This window comes from Crocodylus siamensis, chromosome 7 (genome assembly GCF_052110815.1).
Source record: "Crocodylus siamensis isolate JL-2025a chromosome 7, ASM5211081v1, whole genome shotgun sequence".
NCBI lineage: Eukaryota > Metazoa > Chordata > Crocodylia > Crocodylidae > Crocodylus > Crocodylus siamensis.
The window spans coordinates 97,051,396-97,077,941 of NC_143401.1; the positions used below are offsets into that span (position 1 = coordinate 97,051,396).

The window sequence follows — 26,546 nt, forward strand, 5'->3', positions numbered from 1 at the left end:
AAAAATGGTTGATGGCTGCGGTGACTGGGGTTGGTATGGACCGAATCGTGCATGCTACTAAACGGGGAGGTTGCGGCGATCTCCCGACACCGCCTGGAAGACTCTGGGCCGGGTTGATTTCTGCGTGCTTGGCGTGTTTCCCGTATTGCCCTGCCCGTTCTGTTCCTCAGGAGGGAAGTGTGTCTCTGGCTTTTTCCCTGGGAGCTGGGGCCGGTGTCCATGTGGGGGTCACCGTATTTTTTAGGCATCACTGAGCGGATCGGTGGCAGAGGGAGGGACAGGACCTCCTGCGCTGATCATCATGGCAGGCGCTGCCGTGAGCCTTGAAAAGGCAAAATTTTTCTAGCAGGCCCTGAACTATGGAGCTAAACGTTCAGGGTCATGCGATGAGAAAGGCAAACGCTGGGGCAGCTCATGCAGAGCAGTGTAGGGAGGGTAGGCAGCCGGAGCGGGGTTCCCAGAGCTGCTGCGGCTGCGGCGTGTGACCGTGGGCACGTCCCTCGGCCTCCGCCCCCCCTCCTGTCCCAGGTCTATGTGCATGGCAAGCTCCGAAAGCGTGGCCACAGGATGTAGAAACCAGGGGCGCTTGTACACGTGACGGCGTTTAATCCTCACGAAATTAAATAGGTTTAATAAAATCGAAATGATTTTTTGAAAATTCGATACATCACTGTGTACAAGAGCGACGACCTTCTGATGTCGACCCCCTCGACTTACGTGACAGGGGCTGGGTCGTTCTCTCCAGCCTGTGGTCCAGGGTTTCCTGACGGGCGGGAGGAAGTGATGGCGAATGACTGGCGTTTCTGGCCCCGCTAGATCCATTGCAAATGCTTCTGCCAAGACCATTTGTCTCCTTCTTTTAGAGCATAAAACCCCAAGCAGTGATGCCCTGGGACAGATGAGTGAGCATTAGCCAGGGCCCCGTGTCCGACCGCAGCAAGCAGGAGGTGCAGCAGAGGGAGAGGGGATAGACGAGGCCTGCCTACGGCAAGGAGTCTCGAGCAGGCTGCCTCAAGATCCTTTGAAGGGTGTGGCGTGCACGCAGGATTGCCAATATAAACCCGGAGGTTTCAAAAAGGAGCCCAGCGCATCAAAAGCACAAGGGCCGGCAGAGTCTTTCTGACTTGTTTGCACCCAAAAATAGTTCCAGTCTATTTAAGTCAAAAAGCAGGTGTTGCACGGGGGAGAAACTTCCGACAGCTCTCTTCTGCCACGGGGCCTATAAAAAAACTCCCCCGGGGTTAGGCCTGGGTTGCCTGAGTGTGCTGAAGCCATTTCCCAGCATGCCGGAGACCACCGGTCGTCTCGTGTCTCATGCCACGGTCTTAAGCCCTTTATGGAGGGGGCCAGATGTGCGTTTCCAGGGTGAGGGTCTGGTCCGTGAATCACAGATGTACGTTGACGCAGGGGATGCTAACGATTATTATAGAAGGCAGCAGGGAAATATACGGCCCAAAGCGCTCTTTGTACTCCATGTCTGACCTGACCTTTCGAAGCCCCCAGACCACAGCCCCAAATACTCACCAATGGCCGTTCTCCCTTGGGGGGGAAAGATGAGAGATGGACAGGCCGGGCCCACAACCACCTTTCGCGCTCTATAACCTGAACAGGAGTTGCCCCGAGCCATTGTGTCCTCTCGGGCTGAGAGACAAGCCAACTCTGATAAGTCCTGCCCTGTGTGGGGGTTTGCTTGAAGCTCCAGATCCTGGAGTCATGCGATGGCATGAGAAGCTCAGCCATTCCCCCACACCTTTATTTTAAAAATAAGTCGCCGTTCATCCTGGTTGCAGAGAAAACCCTGAAAGCGGGAGCTTTCAGGCTGGGAAGTCAGAAGACCAGCCTTTTAGGCTGGAAATGTGAAGGTCCACTAAAAAGCAGGAGCCCATTCTAGGTTGCTTTATTGCTCACTACATCTCAGGGCCTTTGGGGCAAAGTCAGGAGGTTTGGAGGCTCGCCGGGGGGGTGTCTGAATGCCTGGGCAGGGCAATACTGAAAGGTGGGGCAGAGCCTGCAGAAATGGCCCCCTCCTCAAGGAAACAACAGACGTTTAAAGGAAACCATTTCTTCGCTACAACCTTGAGCGGATGTTAATGAGCCGGCGGTTTGTGCTGCTTCAATGCGGAGCACCCCGAGACTTCCTCTGGAGGGGCACTTTAGAAACCCCAGGTGTTTTCTGAGCTCACAGCAAATGAACCTCTAAGCCATCTGAGATCCATCTCCATCTGCCTCTGCTCCTATAAAGCTTAGCATTTTCAGGTTCACTGCCAGGAACTTCTTTGTACGTATATCTATATGCCTGTACAGGTCTATACATGGGTGTGCGTGTGTATGGACACACACATCCATGTATACAGAGACACAGCCCTGCAGATGTCCTACCCTTGGTCCTTCTGTTGGGTCACTTAGTGGCTTCAAGCACCAAAGCCTCCTCTCCTGGTATGTTCTCCGACAGCTGCGGGGGTTGATCTCGCTCTTGTGGAAGCTGCTGACAAGGCTCCCATCTCCTCCCACACCAGCAGGCCCCGTCTCATTGCGCCTCACCACTGCAGCCAGCGCTGGCTGGAAATAATTTGAAAATGTCTTAAAAAAAAGAATACATTTCCCTTTTTTTCCATCCCCAAAATTCCAGCCAGGCGAATGGGAGCAGACTGCAAAGCAGGCTGGGAGGGGAAGAGATGGATCAGGATTTTCCTCCACTCCTGTTTCCTGTTTTCCTCCTGGAAAATGTATCGCCGTCCAGATGTTCTCTGCCCCTTTTGCTGGGCTCGCTGATGTACTGCAAAGCTGGTGCGGTGGGGGTGTCAGTGCCAGACAGCAGCATCCTTTCTCCAGCTCAAGCCAGGGGGAGGGCAGTTTTATTCCTCAACAACGCATGGGGCGCTTGTACACGCTGCGAGTTGTTTACATACGCATTACAAAACGGGACAAAATCCGCCTTTTCGCTAGGTTAAGCACGGCACTGAATGGATCAATCCCTCTGCCCAGCAGCATGTCAAGGGCCCAGACGCTCCTTCCCTTCCATCCCTAGGTGCTGAGGTCTACTGAAGGAGCCCGTCTTCCTGCCAAACCTCCCAGTAGCTTCTCCGCAGCCCTGCAGAGGGAACACGTGCCCACGTGCCAGCTGGGCCCGTCCTGGCTCCAGGCCCCTTGCTGCAGGCTGTGATGGCTTTCCCCGTGAGCCAGAGAAATAGTTAGCTGTATTAGTTTGAAGTCAGGCAGAAGGCAGGGTGGATTTGCACCTCGGAGACTAATTAAATCAGAGACACACGCAGGGTAGCGCTCTGCTGGATGCCTCTCTGATTTAATCAGTCTAGAAGGTGCAAATCTACCCGGCCTTCTCTCACCATAAGCATCATAGGCGGTTTTCTAACAGGAACTGTGTTACCCCGAAGCGTACAGCGTTACAGCCGCAGGCTGCGCATGGCAGTGATGGATGTCAGCTCTACTAGAAGGGTTTTGCTGGGGTGCAGGTAGGCCTAGGGCTAAGACCCCAGCCTAGATGATGCCTGAGTTTGCAGCTCGGGTCAGCACGATGCAGAGGGCATAGCCGAACTGGCTGCGGTCACAGAAGAAGTCAGCAACCATTGGGAACTGTACCCCAAACTCCCTGTTTCCTCCTGTCTCCTAGACCAGAGCTTCCCAACCACCTGGTCACAGCCCAGTACCAGGCTGCGAAGGGTTGGCTGCCATGTTGTGGCACAAGCCCCCAGCTTGGACTCCTTGCTGAGTGGCTTCTGCCACTGGCAGTCACACGCAGGGTTAAAGCTGGGTGGCGGGGCAGCCCCGGGAGGGAGGGAGCCAGCTCTGCCACTCCCGTGCCGTTCCTGGTATACAAAGGGTTGGGATCCAGTGTCCTAGACCCCATCCAAGGTGGCCTGGAGAGAGGAATGGGAGGGGAATGGTCTGTCTACCCTGCTCTCATCCTGGGTACGGGCAGCCACACACACTGGGCACGTCTACACGTGGGTACTTCCTGCACAGTAACTGAAATTACTGCACACACAGTACGAGCACGCGTCTACACGTGCACGCCCATACTGCTCAGTAAATATAGCAACTTACGCTGACCTGAGTATAAATTTGATACCTGCATCACACTGGTATCGAATTTACACCCAATTGGTCACTGTGCAGTAATGGACTGGCCTTACTGTGTATGGACTGACTTTAGTCCCAAGTCAATCCACACACACAGCGTTAATGCGCTTTAACACCTGCATGTGTAGATGCCAGCCTATTCCTGCTTACTGCTCAATAACTTACTGTGCAGTAAATGTAAGCCGCTGTAAATGCACGTGTAGACATGCCCACTGTGGGATAAGTTAGGTTGGGTTTATGCTAGAGTCATTATCACAGAGACGTGGGGCTGGGAGGGACCTGCAGAGGTCACATCTAGTCCAACCCTCTGCCTGAGGCTGGATCAGTCCTATCCAAGCCACCGTCGGTATAAACCAGGCTCAAGAAGGACAGACAGGCAGCTATTCCGGGGGAGCAGCCTGCAGCCCGTGGTTATTACACCTCCTTGCACCGAGGGAGTTAGAGCTGTAGCAAATATCCCATGATCCACACGGACAGAGGAAATCCGGGCCAGACTCACCCAATGAGCTCTGCACTGGGTTGCACTGAATGACGCCAGGTTCGAGCCCTGCCTCATCTGTCTGCGACTTATTACACCAGTGTAACACCAATTCTGCCAGTGCGGGTCTTTTTTCTGGCCAGGCCCCTTCTCTTTCTCTCTGTCTAATTAACGCACACATCACAACGAGCCATGATGCAAATGCTTCCTTTTTCTGTCCCGTTTTCCTCGTCGACGAGGTCCTTCCCTAGCCTTGCATTCGGGCGACGGGGTCGGCCCATCACCTGAGCGGGGGGCTGTTGTCTGCCCTCCCCCCGCCAGCTCCCACACCCGGCGGGGCTGCTGGCTGCAGACGGCAGCGTGCTTTACCGTGCTCGCCTGCGTGCAGCCTTCCCCCGCAATTGCTGGCAGCCGCTCCGCCGTACCCAGCTTGCTGTTTCCCCCCAGAGTGGCAGGATTGATTGGCTGCAGCCGGAATGGGCACGGCTCTCCTCGGCTTGGACTGAAACGCAACCATCTGTTACACCTCTAGTTAAAAGTCCATAAAGTTGAGCATTTGCGGGTAGACAATACCACCCCTGACACGCTTCCCACCACACGGCGCGCGCGCCTTGGCACGGGCCCACACCGGGATGGGCCCAGTATAGGCAAGCCGGTATTTTCAGCGCTGCTGCAATGGAGTAGTGCAGAGGCTCCGGGCATCACTCAGCCTTCACCCGCCTCCCCACAGGGCCTAGTCCTGGGGCCCCTCAGCCAGAGCTGCCCCCCAACCCAGTGCTTCCCCCACCTGCTGCTAATCTTGTTCGCTGGACAACCCGGCTTTCAGCCACGGCTCTGTTGTCCTGGGCTCTCTCCAGGGTGAGAGGATCGGTGCCCTAAGGAGCTTGAGGTCAAATACACAGCGTAAAAGGCAGAAGAGCCAACGGAGGATGAAGGGACATGACCAAGGTGAAATGGCAGGTCAGTGGCAGATGTAGGAAGCGGCTCCAGGACCAGTCCATTTGCCCCATTAAATGGGAGCTCCAGGGGGGTTTATTTAACCACTCTGAAGACCTGGGCTGCTTCCCACTACCAACCCAGCACGGGCCTCCAGTCTGCACACCCCCGAGGACCTGGCTCTAGGGTCCTAAAAGCACAAAGAAGCCCCGAGATAAAGGACCGTTGCAGGAGATCGCCACTCATCGCACCTCTCCCTGCAGCCTCAGCCTTTGGGATGCAAAAAAATCTTCCACCTCCGAGCCAGCTCCGCGATGCCGAGACAAAAGGGACCCGTGTCTCCTAAAGCCACGACCACTGGGGCACTTGCTCTGACCCCATGTGCCTCCTGGAAAGCCAACACGACGGCCATCCGTCCCCGGCCCCATCCATCATGGGGTCGAAGCAACGAAGAGAAGAGGAAAGGGCGAGTCCGAAAGGGGAGACGCAGTGTCTCTGAAAGCTGAGAGGGAGGGCAGCGGGAGAGACATCCGAGCTGGGCACGGGGACAGCAGATGGATTGGAAGGAGCGTAACCCCCCGGCGATGCATGCCCCAGCTCCCGCCGCAGGCATTAAGGATGAAATATTCTCCGGGTAACAATTCATCTCTAACTGGAAGGCGAGGGACCCACTGACACTCTTGGCTGGGGGCAAGGGCCTGTTGGTGTCCATCACCCCGACGCTGGGGAAAACTTTTATTAGCTTTGATTAGTCCCCGCTGAGATGCAGATTCCCAGCCTACGAGGTCCAGATGCCTTCCTCTCGCCCCCTTCATCCTCCCCATCACCTGGAAAGAACCAGGAGAACCAGGGCGAGAAGAGGAGGGCTTGTAGGATGCCCATCTCCAGGACAGGCCTTATTTCTAGGACTAGAAAGGGGCACGTGTTCTGGACAAGGAGCAGGGACTGCAAGGGTGGGTATCCCAACATGATGCCCGTGGCCCTGGGCGCCCTTCGTCCAGGTCCCCAGGCAGCATCGTTCAGTCACCGCCAACCGGGGCTGGACGTGAACCGTGGATCTCACTCCCAAGCCCCCATGACCCTGGCACCTAACTCCCCTCTCCCCCGGTGTTTCATCTGCACAAGGGCATCTAGGTGCGTGGTAATTTCCAGGCCACAGAGAGGCGGGGAGGTGGGACTGAGTTGGGACCCCGGCCTTTCTCCATCATGACGGTCTTGTGATCACTGCACTGCTCCCTCCGCGGGTGGTCGCGTAGCTCCCCCAAGCCGGTGACAGCAGGTGCTCCTCTGGAAGAGGGACATTTGCAAAGTCTGCGCTGGCTCTTCTGCTTCTTCTAATGAGACCGAGCAGCTGGAAACCAGGGGACAGAGCCAGGGGCACGGGACCAGCCAGCTACTCGCAGGACACCAGCGGGCGAGCTGCAGAGCAGAGATGGCTTGTTTCTCCTTTCCCTCCTGTCTCCTTTGTCTGAGCTCTGCTCACTCAGTCCCTCGCCCTTCATCCCCAGCGTCGGCAGCTCCACGGAGCCGGGCACCGGCGGGGAGGCGCGTGGGTGAGATGCAGGCGGGTACCGGACAGTGCCCAGAGCTCCTGCCAGCCCCTACCAGGTTCCCCCTGGCACTGATGGTAACTCGAGGTGGGCCTGTGCTCCACGTCCAACCTCTGCTTCCCAATCCAAGGAGGAAGGGGCAGGCCAGGCATCCCAGTCAATCAGCACTGGGCATCCAGGTGTAAAAGGATCTCGATGGGGGTGGTGATGACGGGCCGTGGCAGTGGGCATCCACGCAAAGGAGATGTTGACAAGCTGCTATTTCAGCTATGGCCCCCAGCCATCTCGCCCTAGGCCTTGCTCCTAAGTGGGCCAGAGCTGCTCATTGCATAGGTCTTCGGGTGGGGAAACCGCAACGGCGGCATGCAGAGGCCTTGCGGGAAGAGGGATCATTACATTTGCAGCATTTCTGCACCTCTGTTTCCCCCGGAGGACCACCCTATTAATCTGCCTTGCCCAGTTCATTCGTGGTCACAAGGTGCTTTGGGACCCACCAGGAGAAGGAAGGTTTCTAGATCGGGTTTGCAAGCGGCTACGTCACCGCCTGCTGAAGAAAACAGCTCCAGGCCCCCGGCGTATTGGTCCAAGTTCTAGTTTCTCTTTAACTGGAGACTATTTTCCGGTGTTTCCTACCCATCTTTCCAAACCCTAGATCCACCCACGTACCTACGTGTGAAGGAGCTGCAGTCGATGAGCTGGAAGAGGTGCTGGGTGAGAAATAAGTGCTTGGATGCTTTGCTTAGCCAGGCTTAGCTTCAAGACACCCTTCCAGTTTGTAAATGGGGGGTGTCTAAAATTAGTCCCCCCAGATCCCTGTGTGGCTTCCTCTCCTGTATCCCAGTGCATAGAAGCCATTGCTTGACAGCCTGCCATCGCTCCTCTCCTTATTCCTCTAGTCTAGGCAAACTTACCAGCCCGTGGCTTTATTGCAAGGGATCCACGCTGAACCGGGGGGGGGGAAGTAAACCCCCTCGGCTTTGCTCTTGCCAAAGCTTAAAATACCAGGGGAGAAAGTTCGGTGGGATTACACCAGGGCTGGCTTTGGCCCAGGCAGCCGGCGCAGTGGCAGGCAGGGCTGCAGCTAATAGCTCCACTGGAATTTTTATCCTATTTGATTCATTCTATTTATTTGTTTTTTATCCTGTTAACTTTATCCTATTGATTCAAATGCGTTTTCATTCTCCCATATGGTTCCTCTTTGTCGCGGCCTGTGTTTTTAGGCAAAGGGAACGAGGATTTGTCTGTCTCTGAACATGAGAACTAGCGTCGCTTTGAAAATCCTCCTGAACCCCGACCCGGCGTGCCGGGGGAGCCGGATTTATTTGAATTTTTTTAAGGCAACATGGAGTTGGTCTTTGACCAAAATGACCAAGATAACTTTTTTCCCTGTAAAAAGAAAAAGAGGGAAACCCACCCAAAAAACCCAAGCAGGTCAGTGGGTTATAGCTATGCAGATCATTAAATGGGATTCTGCTGATGTGATCTGAGCGGTTCGTGGGTTTTGCACCTGCTGTGTGCTTCTGTCCGTTCATAAAGGCTCGGAGAAGTGCTGCCGTGTGGACACCCACAAACCCCCTCACCGGCAAACCCACGAAAGCATCCCACGGAGCGGTGTAGGAATCCATCCTTGCCTTTCTTGGAGAGGGGGTTGAATAGCAGCCTTCAACTCCCTGCCAATGGGCTGCAAAGAGGATGGAGCTGGGCTGTCCTCAGTGGGGGCAGATGACAGAAGGAGCAATGGGCTCAGGCTGCAGCAAGGGACGTTGAGGTTGGATATTGGGAAAAACTCTCTCACAAGGCGGGTGGTGAAGCACTGGCACAAGTTACGCAGAGAGGTGGCGCGGTCTCCACCCTTGGAGGTTTTGAAGACCTTGCTAGACTTGGCTGGGATGATGTCGCTGGGGCTGGTCCTGCTTGGAGCGGGGGCTTGGACTAGATGTGACCCCCTGAGCTCCCTTCCCGCCTCGCTGTCTTCAGTTCTGATTTTGTCTTTGTTCAGGCTGACATCCCAGACCTCGATTCTGAATACGTTGAAGACTGGCGGCGGCTGGGTCTACGGTTTTGATTGGACCTGCTACAGGAAGGCAACCTATTCCCTGAACTCAAGTAGGGGATGGGATTTACGTCGCAAATGCCTGCCAAGATCAGGCAGCGCTGCAGCACTGTAGCCATCGTGGTCCTGGAATGATGTGAGATTTAAGGATTTCTTTTATGGGTGCGGTAGAGTTAGGCAAATGCCTTTCCGGTGCAAGACTTTCTTCAGCAGATCTGCACAGGAAAAGCCAGGCAGTTCAGAGCAGGGTTGAAGTGCTGTTATAGCCGTGATGGTCCAGGAAACATAGAAGAGGCATGGGGGTCTTTTTTTGGGTGGTCTCTTTTATTGGACACCATCGAGCTCAGAGGTTTGGGCAAGGGCTCATCTCTGGTCCTCAAGCCTGGTTTCTTGGAAGATCGAACACTGAGAGGAAGAAATCCAGGAGCTAATCCAGACTAGTTGCTGTTTCCACATATCTGCTCCATTCCCTTGGTCATCTGTTTTTTCAAAGTGAGTTGAATGCTCAACCAGCCGGAGCTGCCGCACAGTTTTGGTCTGAATATCTTATCGACCGCTGGACTCAAAGGCAGAGAGGGGGGCTTTGAGGGTCAGGTAGATGCAGGATTATGGAGCCTGTACCATGCATATCCTGACAAGGTTTGCAGTATGTCTTGAGCCCATGATTTGCTTTCTAACCCTCCAGCGGTAGTTGCCTTAAGCCAGTGATTCTCAGCCGGGGCTTCAGGACACCCCAGGCTGCCTTGAGATCCGTTCAAGGGCTTTGAGGGTCAAGTAGATGTGGGATTATGCAGCTTCTGCCACCATATGCCGACAAGGCTTGCAGAAAGTCTCAATCCCATGATTTGCCTCCTTGCCCTCCAGCGGTGGGCAGTGATTCTCAACCGGGGTCCCGTGAGATCCTTTCAGGGGTGTATCACCTTAGTACCAGGCCATGTGCAAACACCTACGCACAATTCACAACATCAACTCAGAGATTTCCAAGAAGACCCCGGGGTCTCCGAACCCTCCTGTCGTGCTGGGGTCTTCGCAACAGAAGCGCTCCATTATTTTTCAGTAGTAAAAACAGAAGCGAAAGCAAAGTGTTGGTATTTTCTGGGAGGGACCTAGAGCCGAATAAGAGGGGTGAACCAGGCCTTCAGCTCACCCCCTGCCTGCCTCGGTCACACACGTGGAGGCTGGCGGGAGAAACAACACGGCTCGCCATAAATAAGTGGAAAAGCCGGTGGCAGGAACAAGCCTGTTCAAAGCGCTCGGTGCGTTTGAAATGACCAGCCCCATAAAATCCCCGCGGGCTCAGAAGCAGACAGAGTCGTGCCTGCGCTGCGATTCGGGTAAGACCTCGTCCCGTGCGGCGTCCCACCTTACTCCTGGCCGTTGGCCTCGCCAGGTGGCAGCCCGGGCCGGAGCCTGGCACCCGTAAATCAGGGCGGCCCCTCACCCACTTCCCCACCAGCCGGGGTCAGCGGGTCGTCCGCTTGCTTCTCCAAATAATCTCGGACGATCAGGAAGTGTTTCTCATGTGATGAATTAGGTGCATAAGAGCCGTGAAGGGCTCACGAAGAGAGAGCTCTTCTCCTTTCTTCATGGGGATAATATTTCATGATTTGGGGAGGAAAGCGCGCAAGGAAAGAGGGGGGAATAATTAGTAATTTGTGATTAACTCTTTTCACGGGTATTTTGTTTCTTTGTTCTCTGATGCCGCCTGGAGCCATTTAAAAAATGACTTAATGACAACGATAAAAATAATCGCTCTTTGTAACTAATGGCTGTGTCAGAACTTGGAAATCAAACCAAAGGGGGCTGCAGAAAGTGGGAGCGGAGAGGTGCATCGGGGCGGGCGAAGAGGTATTCTCCCAGCAGTATCAAATGCATGGCCATAAAGAAAGGCCCCAGAGATGGGGTCTGATAAAGCCAAATGCCGTAACCCTCCCTGTAACGCTGCCTGTTGTTCCCTGTGCATCGGCATGTATCTGACTTCCTCCCAGCCCGGGCAAAGTGTCGCGTTCGGTCACGCTCGCTGAAGCCTCGGGACTGCCGCGTGCCCGGCTCCGCCGTCGGCTGCGGGCAGGGTGCCGCGGTGGAGACGGTCGGGGCCGCGGCGCGCTCGGCCGCGGTCGGCGCAGGGACTTGGTGGCACGTGGAGGGAGCTGTCCCGGAGCAGGGAGCGTGACCCGGCTAGCCCCAGCGGGCCGGCCGTCTCGCAGGCCCCAGCATCATCTCCCAAGAGGCGAAGAACTGCTTCTTCCTAGGGGGTTTTCCCTTGGGTGTGCCCGGCAGGTGGGTGTCCGCTTGCGGCACAACAGGGGACCAGGGGAGACGCAGCCGAGCCCCAGGGCTCCTGATCCCCTCTAAGCCACCCTTTAAGAGTGACTTTCTTCTCCACTGAGTATTTTGGAAAGCCTTCTCCCGTCCCCGCTCCAGCGTCTCTTGTCTAAGCTGGCCAGGCCCGGCCCCGTCAGTCCCCTCCACGGCACTTAGCGTCCTTGTTGCCCTTCTCTGCACCTTCTCCGCGAGCCAGGACAGCACGTGCATTCAGGTACTTGACCACAGCATCGATGTGAAAAGCCTGGGGCCTGCCAGCCGCTGAAGTCTCATTTATTTAGATCTCAAACAAGAAGCTAATTTGCAAGAGGGAGCAGCCGGTTCTGCAAACCCAACACGCCAGACCCGGCCAGCGTTAGAGCGAGTTGGGCTCCACGGACGACCGAAACCGCTGGTCAACGCGGCCGAAATGCTCCGAGCCTCTGGGTGCGGAGGGGCTGCGGTGGGAGCCCGTCTCTTTCTTGCAGGGAGTCCCCATCGAGGGGGGTGTATGAAAACACCCCCTTGATGGGAACAAAATCATTGCAGGATCCCTTTGCTCTGCAGGGGCGCCTAGCGGTGTGAGCGCAGCCCAGGCCCTTGCTGCGTCGGGAGTCTCAACCGGGGCTGCCTGGCGATCCTTTCAAGGGGCTCACCCCACGTCAGCTCCGCAAGGCGTGCAAGCAGGGTGCACACGCTAAACGCAGAGGTTTCTAGTGCAGGATCTCCATCCACCCAGCACCGAGACTCGGCGACCCGGGGCAGCGTCTCCCCGTCGCGGAGGTCTTCTGGGGGCCTTTGCAGCAAAACAACAGCCTTGTTATTTTTCTGCAGACCAAACAGCGGGGAGAAACCAGGAGCTGGCACTTTCCAAATGCGTGCAGAGGGGTCTCGAGTCTCTGAAGGTGGAGAACAATTGAATTAGATGAAAAGCCCTAAACATGGTGTTGGATGCACCTGGTCCCCGTGCCTCTGAGGGGCCTGCTCACGTGTCTGAGCGACTTCTGTGGATGAGTTGCCCTGCGAAAGCCAGCTCTGAAATCCCAACCTGGAGCCTCTGCCTCGATCCTGCCTTCTCCGGACGGCTGCTCTGGCTTCCAGTGGGCTCCGTTTTGCTGGGAGAAATGGCACGTTTCAGGTCTCGCTCCCTGCCGCGTCCTCTCCCCCTGCTCCCACCCGCTCAGCTTTGGTTCTTGTTTAAGAGGCAGCGCCTCGGAGGTCAGCCTCCCCCAGCCAATATGCCTCCTAATGAAAAATGTAGCAGGGCACGTCTGAGCGATCGAATCTACACGGGGCCTGTTCCACAGCACAGCGATTTCCACCGACAGGACTTCAATAAATCTTGTTTTGAGGGGAATTATACCGAGGCTGCGGCTCTGCGTTTCGCCGGACAGACGGGGACCTTTCCCGAGGGCTTCGCCAGGCAGACCTTTCTCCCCGTCGGGTCTCGCTCGGGCGCGGGGCACGGAGGGACAGACGGCCTTGGCAGCAGGGTCCTGGGCGGTGGGGGCTGGCTTTGGAAAGGCTCCATCCCTTGGGGTTCAAGGGGGTTGAGGCCGCTAGTCTTGCAGCCCGAGCAGCCTGACGAAGGGGGTGTTAGTGGGACGAGGGGATGAGTTACCCTCTTGGGGTCACTTGGTCACCCCGGCACCAACCAGAGGAGCTGTCTGACTCCCCCCAACCTCTCCAGCATCGTCGAGGGTTTCTTCCCTGTAGCCGGCCGGTCTTGGGAGGTCGTGCTCTCCGCAGACTGCTTGCTGTGGGTAGTTTTATGATGATTATTTCAAGTGCCAGTTCAGTTCCTAAATCACTTAAGCATCTGCAAAACTTCATAAGCCATACAAGCAGAACTGGGCCAGTATCTTCCTTCCCGGATCCATAGTCCTGGGAGTGCAGATATCCCCCTATCTAGACGGGCAACCTAGATGCCAATGCCAGGCCCGGAGGCCGCGTGGTTCAGCCGTGCTTGGTCTTGGCCAACGGTTTGAGGGAGGGCTCGGATACCTTGCCCTGTGCCTGCGAGACCGCCCAGGAGACGATCTTTGGTGCCTGCAGGGTAGATAGTCACTATGGTGATCCTCTCTGAGAGGTGTTGTCAGCTTTGGCATTCAGAGGGTTAAAGGGGGGTCCCTTTTTGTTAGGCCTGACAGTGGGGTGCGAGCCCCCCACGGTTGGCTACCCCGGGGGTCCTCAAGAAGAATATCTGTGGGTTGGGGTCTCTGCGTCCCCCTCCACGCCCAGAGCCCGAGGAGGAAACCCAGTCCCACTCCCGCCACCCCCGGCTTACATCGATCGTCGACAGGCAACCCATTACGCGCCAGCTTTTAAGACTGACACCTGCCTTCTGTTCTTCGGGCCTCATCCTGCTTGCATTCCCCGCTGAAGGCCCGGGGTCGTAACCCCAGCACGCTTCGTCTCCCACCGACTCCGCTTTTTTTGCTCCTCTGACCCGCTGTTTTGGAGCCCTTTGGACTTCCAGCCTCAGTCTATCCCTGACACCGAGGAGAAAGGCCCTGCTCCGGGAGCCCGGACTGCCGGGGCCTGGCGCGGTCTCTTATTGACCGCTCCGTTGTTTAATCCTCCACCGCGCTTGGCAAATTCTCCAGCAGCCCATGTATGACCGTATTTCACTCCTTGCCCATATGATCGATACGACATCTCCATCTGTCATTAAATATGTCCACTTTGCTTTGCATCCTGTAGATCAACCGTTCGCATCCTATTTCCAGAGCCGAACTTCGGGGCTGCAGACTGCATGGTCTCTTTTTTCCCCCCCAAAGGAAGCCACGTCATTTGCTTTGCTGATGTCCCTGCTGTGCGTTCGAGGGAGGGTGGAAAAAAAAGGCCTGGTGTTCGTGCTGAATACGTCCAGGGGTCTGAAAATACTTCACCTTAACTCTGCCCCTTTTTGTGGAGCCCTGTTGTCTGGCCCCTGCACCTCCAAGAGGATCCGGAAGAAGGTGCAGAGAAGGGCAGCAAGGGTGATGAGTGCTAGCGGGGACTAACGAGGCCAGGCCCGGTCAGCTGGAGGGGGGCAGGAGGTGGTTTCCAGAATACTGAGTGGAGAAGAGAAAGTCCCTGGGTCTGACCCAGTCCACGGCGGCTCTGCTGTTCAGATGTTATAAGCCATCTGCCCTGTCCATACGATAAGCGAAGTGCAAGCTGCTTTCAGACTTCGCCAGTCTGCAAGTCTCAGAGGGGCCCAAGCTGAACCGGAGAAAAACCAGCTTTGCTGCTGCGTACGGACTAGGATCAAACCAGCAGCAAGGCCACGAGTGCCGATACGGACTCTGCGCTAGCTCAGGGTACGGCTCGAGCTGCTTGAAGACGAATGGTCCAAGGTGAAGGGGGTGACGAGAATAATCACGCGTCTAGAGGGTCTTCCGGGAGATTCCCATCTGAGAGGGATCGGGAGAAGGACGTCAGCTTCCTGCTGCAGTCCGAGAGGGGTTGCGTGCACCCCTGTGCCACCGATCTGCTGTGTGCCCTTGGCCGCATCATCTCACCTCTGTGCCTCTACTTGTCCCTGGAGCGTGGCTGGTCCCAGATGCCATGATAACTTGTAGATAACTTCCCATCGGAGCAGGTGGATGGGGACGACAGCGTTCCCCGGGGGAGTGACGGCGTCTTCTGGTTCAAGCAGAGGCTGCTTGGGGCGGCGGATCCCATGGGTGCAGGGGGTGAGGCTGGACGGCCCGGGAGGCCCCGGGAGCCACGCAAATCCGACTCCCATGAGATCGGAGCAGTCGGTCCTCTGCAGTCGTGGGGGGAAGCCAGGACCTGCTTCTTCCCTGCGGGGGGGCTGCCTCGATAGACCCGGCTGCCCTTCTTCATCAGGAGGATGTCCACAAGCCACCTCGTTCCCTGCTCGCTGTCAGCCAGCCTCCGCACACGCACACGCGCACGCACACGCACACGCTCACAGGGTCTGCCAGCCCGGCCCAGATCGATCCCGCAATTGTGTTGTAAGCGAATTCGTTATAGACCAGGCCCGGGCAGGATAGCTTCTCGACCCGCCGCCCGGCGGGACGCGGCAAAGGCACCGTGCGCCCATCAGCCTGCCCGCGCCACAGCCAGCGATGAGCTTTGGGGGGCTGTCTCTCGCTGTGCATCTACCCAGCTTCCTGAGGCTGGGTCTGCACCGTTCATCTTGAAACCCGTGGGTTTGGTGCTGTGTGCTGGAAGCCGTCCCGTGGCCCATGCCCTCCTACAAACCATTTTCTCCCTGCCTTGCCCTGGCATTCAGCAGGCACCAACCCCTGGATCCTCAGCGTGACCCTACGATGGGGGGTCTTCTCGCTGTTCCCATTCCACAGGCAGGCAAACTGAGGCATGGCATGGCCAGAGTCTACAACCAGACTGGGATTAGGGCCCATAGCGCCTGCCTCCCAGGCTCCAACCACTGGCCCACAGCTGGCTTCACAGGCACTAGGTCTTCCTGCTCATCCCTTAACGAGCTCCCACCCCGTGGCATCCACGTCTAAAATAACCCCTGTGCGGCCACTCAGCTCGGCCAAGGCGGGGATTTCCCTTTAAACCCCGCCGCCCTGGTGCCTCAGGGACGTGGGTGCGGGTGGCTGTGGCAGGGCCGGGGACTGGGCGACAGACGAGGGGGGCAGAGAAGGCCTTTAAGTCCCCCCTGAAGAGTACGTCTGACATCCAGGGCCGGTCACTGGAGGAGATGAAATACGGGCAGACCTCGGTGGCATGCAGGGCCCTGGTAAGCGGATAGTGAAGCTGCGAAAGGACGGTTCCCTGGCACCTGGCGTTGCCTCTCCCAAGTAACCCCGTCGGCATCTCCCTGGCTCCCTCGGCAGAAAGGCGTTGCAGCCAGGAGGGCCGGGGGGCAGGGGGGAGCGGGTCCGGCTGGCTCAGTTGCACCCCTGGAAAGGAGCCGGGCTGGATCCTGAGCTCCACGTCACGACCATAAACGTGCCGCGATTCCACTCGCGTCGGGGGCATCTTCCAGCTAGACGCCTGGGTCACGGGGAAGGGACTTGCAGCAGGGGGCTGGCTGGCTTCACGGGGAGGAAATGCTCTGGATTTGCGCCCCACGAGGGGGATGGATATCAGACCCCCGACCCGAGGGCGTGCATGCACACACAGGTGTGTCAATGGGTGTATTTCCACGTGTGCATGTGTGCACGCGCCTGCATTCCTGTGTGTGTCTGTGCATTTCTCTGTGTGTGTATGTGTACATGTGTGTGTGGATATACGTGCGTGTGTATTCCTAGAATCGCAGAGTCACAGAGTCAATGAGTCGGGGGGACCGCAGCAGACCATCGAGTCCGACCCCGCCGTGGGCAGGAAGGAGCACGGGGGGTGGAGGGGTCACAAGCCCCCAGCCAGGTGCCCGTCCCGGCTCCTCTGGAAGATCCCCAGGGAGGGCGAGAGCACCCCCGCTCTGGGGGGCCTGTTCCAGGCTCTGGCCACCCTTACCGTGAAGTCGTTCTTCCTCATATCCAACCTAAACCTCTCCTCCCGCAGCTTGTGGCCATTGCTCCTGGTGACCCCAAGGGGGGCCTGGGGAACAGACGTCCCCCGAGTCCCTGCCGGTGGCCCCTGATGAGGCTGTAGCAGCCACGAGATCCCCCTCAGGCTCCTCTTGCGGAGACTGAAGAGATTCGGGTCCCTCAGCCTCTCCTCATCGGGCTGGCCACGGAGGCCCCCAACCACATGAGCGGCCTCCTCTGGACCCTCTCCAGGCTCCCCACGCCCCTCGTGAAGTGCGGCGCCCAGGGCTGGACACAGGACTCCAGCCGCGGCCGGACCAGCGCCGCATGGGGGGGAGCAAGACCTCCCTGGACCTGTCAGTGATGCCCCCGTTGATGCAGGACAGGGCGCGGGTGGCTCTGCCTACTGCCTCGGCGCACTGGCGGCTCGTGTTCATCCTGGAGTCAGTCCTGACTCCCAGATCCCTCTCTGCCCCTGTGCCGCCGAGAGGGGCAGCCCCTGACCTACAGCCACAATGCTGGTTCCCCCTCCCCAGGTGCAGCACCCTGCACTTGTCCTTGTCGAACCGCATCCTGCTCAGATCCCCCCACGTCTCTGACCTGTCCAGGTCTGCCCGGACGCGGCCCCTGCCTGCCGGCGCATTCACTTTCCCCCCCAGCTTGGTGTCAGCAGCGAACTTGAGCAGGGTGCTCGCCGCCCCCTCGTCCAGGTCGCCGATGAAGATGTTGAACAGCACTGGCCCGAGGACCGAGCCCTGGGGGCCCCACTGCCCACTCCCCCCCAGGTCGACATCAGCCCGTCCACCACCACCCTCCTGTGTGTGTGTGTATTTCTGTGTGTGTGTGTGTTTGTGCATATGTATTTCTGTGTGTATGTGTATTTCCCTGTGTGTCTGTGTGCATACAGGTTTGTATTTCCATACGTGTGTGTATATTCCTGTGTGTCTGTGTATTTCTGGTGCGTTTTTCCATGTCTGTGTGTTTGTATACATGCATGTGTATTTCTGTGTGTGCATGCATACGTGTGTGTGTGTTCCCTTGAGCGCCTGTACTTCCACATATGTGCGTGTGCATGTGTATATGTGTGCATGTGCATCTCTCTGTGTGCAGTGTATCTCTGCATATGGGTGTGTGCGCATGCATGCATTACCATGTCTGTGTACACATGTACTTCCATGCGTGCATGCACACGTGCGTATTTCCGTGCCTGTGTACACATGCATTTCCATGCATGCATGTCTTACAATGTCTGTATACACACGTACTTCCATGTGTGCATGCACATGTGTGTATTTCCGTGCCTGCGTACATGTGCATTTCCATGCCCTGCTATCACAATGCCCTGAGCAGGCCGCTGGGGTATTCTAGTGAATAATTTCCTCCCATCCTGTCGAGGGCCCTCCATCCGTGCCGAGCGGCATCAAGTGGAACTAAACCGGGGGGGGTCGCTCCCGAGACCCCTCCTCGCCCGGCCTGGCACCCTGCGCGGAGCCGACAGCCTCCGCGCCACGCCAGCGCTTCAAGTGCCGCTGATGCATGAGTGTCATCCCGCAGCGGCGGGCGGAGGAGGGGGTGGGGAACGCAGCCCGGAGCAGCAGCGCTGGCTCCAGAGCTGATGCTCACCCATTCATTATGATTCATGGAGAGGGGAGAGAGCGGAGGGTGCTCACAGCGGGCCCAGCCTTTATCTGCACCTGGGTACTAAGCATCACAGCTCTCCTCCCGGGGCATGGCTACGTAGCCAGGGCACATGCGTGTCTAGACATCATACTCCATGTGCACATGGGTGTATTTCTCCCTGGACACCGTGTTGAAGGCGGTCTCCTCCTCAGCGCACACTTAGCAAACGAGTTTGGCCTTTGATTTCTTCTCTTCCCGGCGCCCGCAGTCAGCGAGGGCCGGGCTACGGGCTACCTTGGCCAGGCGTCCCGGCTCGGGTCTCCAGGACAGGCAGCAAAGGGGCTCTCTTCTGCCTCGTTGTCTCTGTTCCTGACAGCAAGGGACTTTGCTGGTAAAACAAATGTTGGGCGCGGGGGGACTAAAAACCTGGCTCCAGGCTGAGGGCCACAGGGGAAGCCTTGGGGAGTCTTTTGCAGCAGGGGCTTAACGGGAAAAGCCGCCGGGTCCAGAACATCACGGGATCCTACATCATTGCTTCTCGCAGGGAGGCAGCTTGCAAAAGGCCCCGTGTGCCAGGCTCATGCCCAGCCTGGATACGCCGGAGTCGGAGAGCTCCTTCCTCTCGGCCGCGGCGATTGCAGCAATTCTGCCCTCTGGGCTTGTCTGCACGGTGTCCCCGGTGCCTCTTTTGCATGCATTGAACCCCCTCCACGGGGCACCCCTGGCTGAGAAGGGGCCGGCAGGGGCACCCCAGGCACGTGGCAGGGTCTGGGGCATGGGAGCCGGCATTAGGGGCTGGGATGGGAAGCATCCTCCTTGGGGAGAGCCAGGCCAACGTCATTACACACGGGCAACCGCATGATCTGCACCCCCAGCCATGTGATGGCGCGACTGCAGCACGTGCTAGTCTCCATCCACCCAGTGCTGCTCACGGTCGCCACCAAGACACAGCCCCTCGGGCCAGCATCTCTCTTGGGACCGTGGCCAAGCTACGGCCTTGCATTGGCGTCACGTCCCCCTGGCAGCCAGCGATATACCCGCCATAGCTCAGCCCGGCTCCGCTTGCTCTTGCTGCATTGCAAACAGATTTAGGTCCCCCCCCCCGGCCGGCAGGAAACCCCCAGGAAGGGGAAAAGCGGGGGCAACCTGGTTCTCTTGGGTAGGAAGAGTGCAGCAGGCAGCACTCAGCTCTCAACACCAGCCCTGACCCCCCAGGTCCCCTGTGGCGAGGGCTGAATCGCCCACCTCGGGTGGCATCTGCTTAACAGCGCGCAGCGGCACTGCGCAGCAGTGCCAGCAAGGGAGCGGAGATGGCTGCATCCGATTGACGCGGCAGGGGGTGCGGAGGGAGGCAGAAGGTAATTTCCTGAGCTGGAATTCGGCCAGGACGCCGGGGAAGCCGGTCGTGGGAGCAGCGTGAGCGGGGAGAGGGGGCTCCAGTGCAAGGCAGAGCCGGGAGACGGCCCCCGAGCTCCTGCGGGGCTGCTGCATCTGGAGAGGGGCGTGCAACCTGCCGGCCCACACGGGGCGAAGGCCTCCTCCCTTCCCTGCCTCGCTCCCGCGGCCTAGAAGTTATTCAGAGCAGGGAATGTCTCTCGCTGTCTTTAGGGGCGGGGGGTGCAGGGGCAATGCCTGTTTACCTTATTTACCCATATACCACGCTTGCACGTGCCCTGCAAACTAGCCATCCAGAACGGGAATGAGCCTGGACCCAGTGGTTAAATGGAAAACCCCGTCTTTCTCCTGTCTTCCTGCCCCAAACCGGCTGGGTGTCCTATTTGGGGGCAGGTGGTAGGCAGGTACATACAGCAGCAAGCCAATGAATGAGGCGGTGTAGCCACGTAGCTGGCTCCGGAGCTATTCCAGATCAACACCATGTGTGGACACTCCTGCTCCAGAGCAAGGGGCAAATCCTCTGCAAAAGAGAGGTGAGACATACAAGGGCATCTCCCAGCTGGGTTGCTCCAGGCGCGGGGCATCCCCCGCACCCCTCCTGGGTCAGGCCTCCGGCCAGTGCTGCTCATAAGACCCTCAGCCGGGCTCAGACCCGTGGTCCGTCTGGCCCAGTCTCCCGTTTCTGACAGCAGCAGAAGTGGAGGCCACGCAGGGAGAGCACTGAACGGGGTATCTCGAGTGGGATCTGTCCCCACTTGAATAGGGGAGATCATTATTGGCCTAGAGAGGCCAGAGGAAACATCTCCAGCCAGCCTGCGCAACACCCATTGATAAATGGATCCTCCATGAGTTTATCCAGTCCCTTGAGGCACAGACAGAAGTGCCAATTTTTGCCCTCTCTGGCCCCTGGAAACGCTTCACAGCTGCGAGCCAACAGAAGTGCACGCTGCAGAGCGCTTCAAAAGGGCCTGAACCTGTGAAAATCGAACAATTACAACAATTTGGGGTTCAGAGGAAGATGCTCCAAAACAGAGCGGGTTCGGTAAGTTGTGTCTGCCCCGTTGACCCCAGCTCTGCTCTCTGCCTCCACCACTTCCTGCGGCAATGAATCCCACCAGTTAACAATGCTGCAGGTAGACAAATACACTCCCTACATGCCCTGCTTTGCTCCTTAGGGTTTCCTTGCCCCACACTTGCTCTGATTTCCAAGCTGCAATGGCTGATCAAACTGCTCCCTCCATCCCACCCTCCATCCTCCTCTTCCTCCCTCCCCTGCCCCTGCCCCCCTGGGACGGGGATCTTGCATCCTGTGCCAGGGGCTCTGACAATCAGGGGCCAGATCCATATACCTTGATTTATCCCAGCAAGAGCCTTTAAGCCACTGCTCTGGGTGCATGGCCAGACCTGGTGGAGGTCTGCCCAGTGAAAGTGGTGGCCTCTGCTCCCTGGGTGACATGGAAAGAGCTAGGATTTTGCAAGAGAAGGTGCAGATGGGGCAATGCACCCGCATACAACACAACACCTATTTTCCCCAATGACAGAGAAACTATAGAAGGGGTCTTAATACTCCAGGGCACCGGCACCATATTACTCAGTAAAAAAAGCAACAAGAGATATAACTACAGGGATCTGCGTGGATTTGCTAGCTTGTATATACAGTTTAAAAAGAAAAACACAACACATCAGGCAAAAAACAGTCAAAAGATCTTATGTCATTAGTCCCGCAGTCATTATAGTAAAAAAAAAGTCAGTTATTCAGATTCGTAAAACAAAATTGAGCTTTCTTGAGCACCTTGACAGTCTCTCCAACACTTCACTGTCGAGCCATTTCCACGCCTGAGTTAAAATTGCTGCACCTGAGTTACTACAACCACCCCTGAGTTAAGGTTTGTAGCTAGAAAAAGGCTGGGAAATAGAAGACAGGCATCGCCAGGAATGGCTGAGACACAACGCTGGAGAAGAAAAGATCGTTTGAAGAGGGGAGCATCAAGACCATTAAAAAAGAAGAGAGGGTCACTAACACCTGTGGAGTGAGGAGAGATTAGCAGGAAACGGATGCAGAGAAGGAGAGGAATAGGGACAGAGGCAGATGGATGGAAGAAAGAAAGAAAGCAAGAAAGAAAGGAAGGGAGAGCAAGCACCGGTGTCAGGCTGATCACACGCGCTGCCGTTGGCTCAGCGCTGATCCTTGCAAGCCGCGGCAGGCGGCTCTCCCTGGCACGTGGCGCGGTCCCGCGTCTGGCGCTGCAGCAGGGCACCGGCTAACGAGGGGTGGCGGTGCCTCGTGGCCCAGACATCACAGCCGGGGTCCACGCTTTGACAGTTGTATTTTGTCTCCTAGTCTCAGCCGGCAAGCCTGGGGCCTCCGGCGTCCCCACCCGGCGGTGATTGAAGACGCGGGGCAGGCAGGCACATCCTCCGGCCCACCTCGGGAGATGAAGTTGCCGGGAGTCGTCGGCCTCCTCGATCCTATCAAGGGAGATGCGTTGGCATTGTTCTGCCACGGTGGTTTTGCAGGCTGGTGGCCCCCCCCTCGTTCCCTGCCTGCTAGCAGCCATGGGAAAAGCCAGATCCCAGGAAGAGGCCAATAAATCCAGTCCGCGCCAGTCTGAGCAGGGGGGAAATCCCATCCTACCCCAGTGCAGCATTGGTGCAGGGGCAAGACCCTCCAGCCAGGACGCTGCGGGGTCGGTGGCCGCAGGTGCACAGCCCAGCCCCATCCCCAGCCCGTGCTGCAGCGGCACCAGCAGCAGGAGGATTAAACAACCCTGACACATGGAGCAGAAAAGGGGTCCATATTCCCCCCCATGTAGCAACCAGCACAGCCCAGGGGCCTGGGATACCCCACGGCAGAGCACGAGCATCGCTGCGCCTAGGGCATCCCCCCGCCAGTCTGCCTACCTCTCCTTGAACCGTGCAGTGATGGACCCCCCCCGGGCACCTCTCCCACTGCCTCCCTGCTCTACAGTGGAGAAGTGTTTCCTGATCTCCAACCTACACCTCCTTTGCTGCAACTTGGCCCACATCCTCCTCGCTCCAGCCAGAGAAATGAGGCGTCCTCCCTCTACTGCGCCAGGTCCCCACCCCAGCCCCCACGTCTGGAGTCTTGCAGTCCAAGTGCTGCCTTGGCTTCAGAGCCTCGAAACATCTGCCAGAGCCCCGAGACTTGAAACATCTGTTTTCCTTTCCCCAGATGGCAGGACATGGGGCTATTGGTTTAAACTGCAGCCACATAGGTTTTGATCAGACCTGACAAAGAGCTTCCTGAGCATCAGGCCAGGGAGGCAGAAGGCTTCTGCTCCCCAGGGAGATGGCACTGGCTTGCTACTCGGATTGTAAGCTATCTCGGGGCCAGGGTGGTCTCTTTGTTCTGGGAATGTACAGCGCCCTGCACACTTGTGTCTTGGCCTGTGGCTGGGGCTTCCAGGTGCTACCTCCATGCAAATAAAGTGATGCATCCTGCTTCATAGCCTTGGTTGTTACTGCTTTTGTCTTTCCTATTGAATCTGAATGCAGGTGACGGCTGGTACCTACGGTCCATGATGGCAGGAGGAGTTTCATAGTTTCATAGTTCCATAGTTGGTCGGGTTGGAAGGGAACAGGGTCTCCCCCAGTGCCTGCTGGTCCCCCCTGACTAGTTTGTAACAGGCCACTAGATCCCCCTTGGCCTTCTCTTGTGGAGGCTGAACAGGTTCAGGTCCCGCAGCCTGTCCTCGTAGGGCCTGCCCTGCTGCCCCCTGCCATGCGAGTGGCCTCCTCTGGACCCTCTCCATGCTGTCCACATCCCTCTTGAAGTGCGGCGCCCAGAACTGGACACAGTACTCCAGCTGCGGCCTGACCAGTGCCACATAGGGGGGGAGGATCACCTCCTCGGACCTGCTCAAGATGCATCTGTGGATGCATGACAAGGTGCGGTTGGCCTTCCTGACCGCGTCCACACACTGCCGGCCCATGTTCATCTTGGAGTCAGTGATGACCCCCAGATCCCGCTGCTCGGGAGCAAGGAGCAGCGGGGAGAGTAAGGACACAGGCAGATGGGACAGCGGCAGCAGAGGCGGGAATTGGCCGTCGATCTCCTGAGTGCGCCATGCACAAGACTGAAGGATTGTACTAATAATAGAAACAACAATAATACTACTTGAACTGGTGTTAATAATCGTTACTTATAAATTATTATTAGAATAATTGTTAATTTAATAATATGCAGCGAAGCTAGTGACGTCATAAAATCACAGCAAAGCCAGGCTGGCTGGCGTCTTGGGGGGCTTGGCTGGATCAAAGCCATGGAAACCAGAGCGCTAGCTTTGTTCCCACCAGCAAGCCAGATCCTATTCCACTGCCCGGACAATGGATTTAGGCGCCTAAATGCTAGTCTCGTCCTTTTGCTTGAAAAATTGCCCGTGCAAAGGGTGGGCAGGTCCTGCTCTCCCTTGCTGCTTCTGCCTGTCTGAGCATCTCGAAGCAAGTCCGAATCAGGCAGGAAGCACCCGTCGGGGCCACGCTCCGAAGCACGTGACTGCGTGGCTGACAGACCCCGCTCATCCCAGCCTCGGCGGCTGGACCCTCGCCGGGCTCCACTACAGCGGCGCCTGCTTTGTGGTTGCCCCGACACAGAGATGTGCAGGCTCCGGGGGACACGCGTGTCAGCATCCCAGGATGGGAGCTGGGCCTCTTTGCAAAGCTCGAGCAGCCGGGGAAAGCCACGGCATGGCTCCATGAATAGCAGTCCCAGTAAGGATGCAGAGACCGGGAAAGCAAGAGTGCTCGCAGCACGGTGGGGAGAGGGGGTTGCCGGGCGGGCTGGACCGCCATCCGACACGGGGGCCATGCAAGCTGATCTGCCCTCGTTCAAGGGATCAGGGGGTAGCACCCCCCGGCCCTCAGGCAGGATCTAGTAACACGCAGGAGGGGGGCGAGAGGTTCCCACAGACACGAAGAGAAGGGCCGGGGAGCAGGCGCTCGCCACTTTCCCTGCGAAAAGTCACGTCTGCAATGGGCGGCGGTGAAACCCAAGCCCGGGGTTGGGTTTCCAAATGCTCACAAAGGAAAACCCAGTGGGGAGGGTTCCCCTCCTAGACACATCCTTGCAAAGCGGAGAGGGGGAATAGGGCAGCTGCTGAGATGGCCCTAAATTCATCGGAAGGGTTTGTGCGGCGGACACCAGAGCACCGCACGGCCTCTGCTCTCCCTGGGGCCTTAGCATCCCATATGGCCGCGCGCGGTCCCAGAGATAAGCCGCCGGTTTATATGGCGAGACGGTCTCCAGCCGTGGAGAGTCCCCGGAGAATGCTCCCCGTCATCCCCCCCAGCTCGCGGGGAGCCCTTGGCAGCCTGCGTCCCATGGGGCCAGGGTGGACCTGGAGATGAGCAAGGCAACTTCAAGATATACATGCCATATGGTCCGTCTTGCCCAGTCTCCTGTGTCGCGTGGCAGCTGAGAGTGACCTGGGTCCCAGCAGGTTCCCCTGCTCCTCTCCCCCGTGCAGCCTTTAGGGTCCAGGCAGGTCCGATGCGGAGGCCGTGCCCCGCGCTCCCTGCTCAGTGGCGACCGATGCCCCTTCCCCCGAGCACATGTCCGACCCCGTGTGAATCGGGCTAAAATAAAAGACCTTGAGCATTCAACATCTCCCAGCCCCTTCCTCTCATAATGAGCTGAAGTGCTAGCACCACCAGGAATATAAAGCTGAAGTTTACTGGCATCTGGCCCCGAGGGGTGAGGAAAGGATTTGTGGGGTTCGTGCATTGGGGTTGGGGAAAAAATAAACCCCCGTGCCCAGAGGAGACTCAAGTCCTTGCAGAGGGAGGAAGGGGATGCTACTGATTCCTGTTTCAAGGGTCGGTTTGAGGGATGCGCCCGAATGAGGCGACTGAGACAAAAACCAAGGTGCTCTTCCCCGTCCCTGAGACAGATCCCTTTTAATAGGGCTCTGACTGCCATTCAAACCATCCCGTGCAATTAGGCTTCCCACAAGCTGTAACGTGCATTCGCGGCTGCTACTTCCTGGGCTGGGAAAGGGCAAAATACTTTCCTGCCATGGAAACATCAATTTAAGGGGGGGAGAAAAATAATTGATGGCGCTGCTCCGTCGTGGCCTGATGCGCGGAGGCGAGGCTGAGCATGGGGGCCAAAGCTCTGGGGAAGGCAGTGGCGTGAGTCGCCGTGGCCAGAAAGCGTGCCCAGCGGCGAGCCGAGATCGCCAAATAGAGTTGTGATATCAGAACACAGACACGGCCGTGCCAGGGTGCGTGTGCACACATGCACGAGTGCATGAGCGTGTGCATGGGGCTTTTTGGGGATGGGAGTTTAGCCCCTCAGATTCAAACTTGTTTCCAAGTGTTTTACAAAGGTGAGCTGCCTTCTCGGGGGCAGGGCATGGAAACCGAGGCACAAGAGGGGGTAGCTTATCCCTGCTTGGGGCAGACGTGTTGCCCGTGTACAAGAGCTGGGGTGCGTGTGCAGGTCACACTCATGTGTCATGCTCAGCTTCCTGCCCCCCGCCCCAGCTCTGGGCTCATGTTTGCCTCCTGGATAGCCTCCTCCAGGCTGGACTTGTCAAGGGCTGGGCCTGATCCGACTGGAGCCCCTCACCCGCAAACCAGTAAGCAGGAAACAGTGCTATGGATCAGAAGCAGCACCAGGGATGGTGAGTCACAGCAAA

The 26,546-nt window shown here is 57.5% G+C and overlaps 1 long non-coding RNA gene across 3 annotated transcripts in view; it reads left to right on the forward strand.

Annotated features, from left to right (window-relative positions):
• The window catches only part of LOC149860186 (uncharacterized), a 41,650-nt gene extending 18,314 nt beyond the window's left edge, over positions 1-23,336 (forward strand). For 2 of the 3 annotated variants that reach the window (XR_016443591.1, XR_016443592.1), the window contains exon 3: positions 22,229-23,336. This is a non-coding gene — a long non-coding RNA (uncharacterized LOC149860186). Of the gene's footprint in view, positions 1-9,061; positions 12,814-22,228 lie in introns of those variants that run through there. The other variant, XR_016443593.1, reaches the window with a different exon arrangement.
• Positions 23,337-26,546: the final 3,210 nt, after the last annotated feature.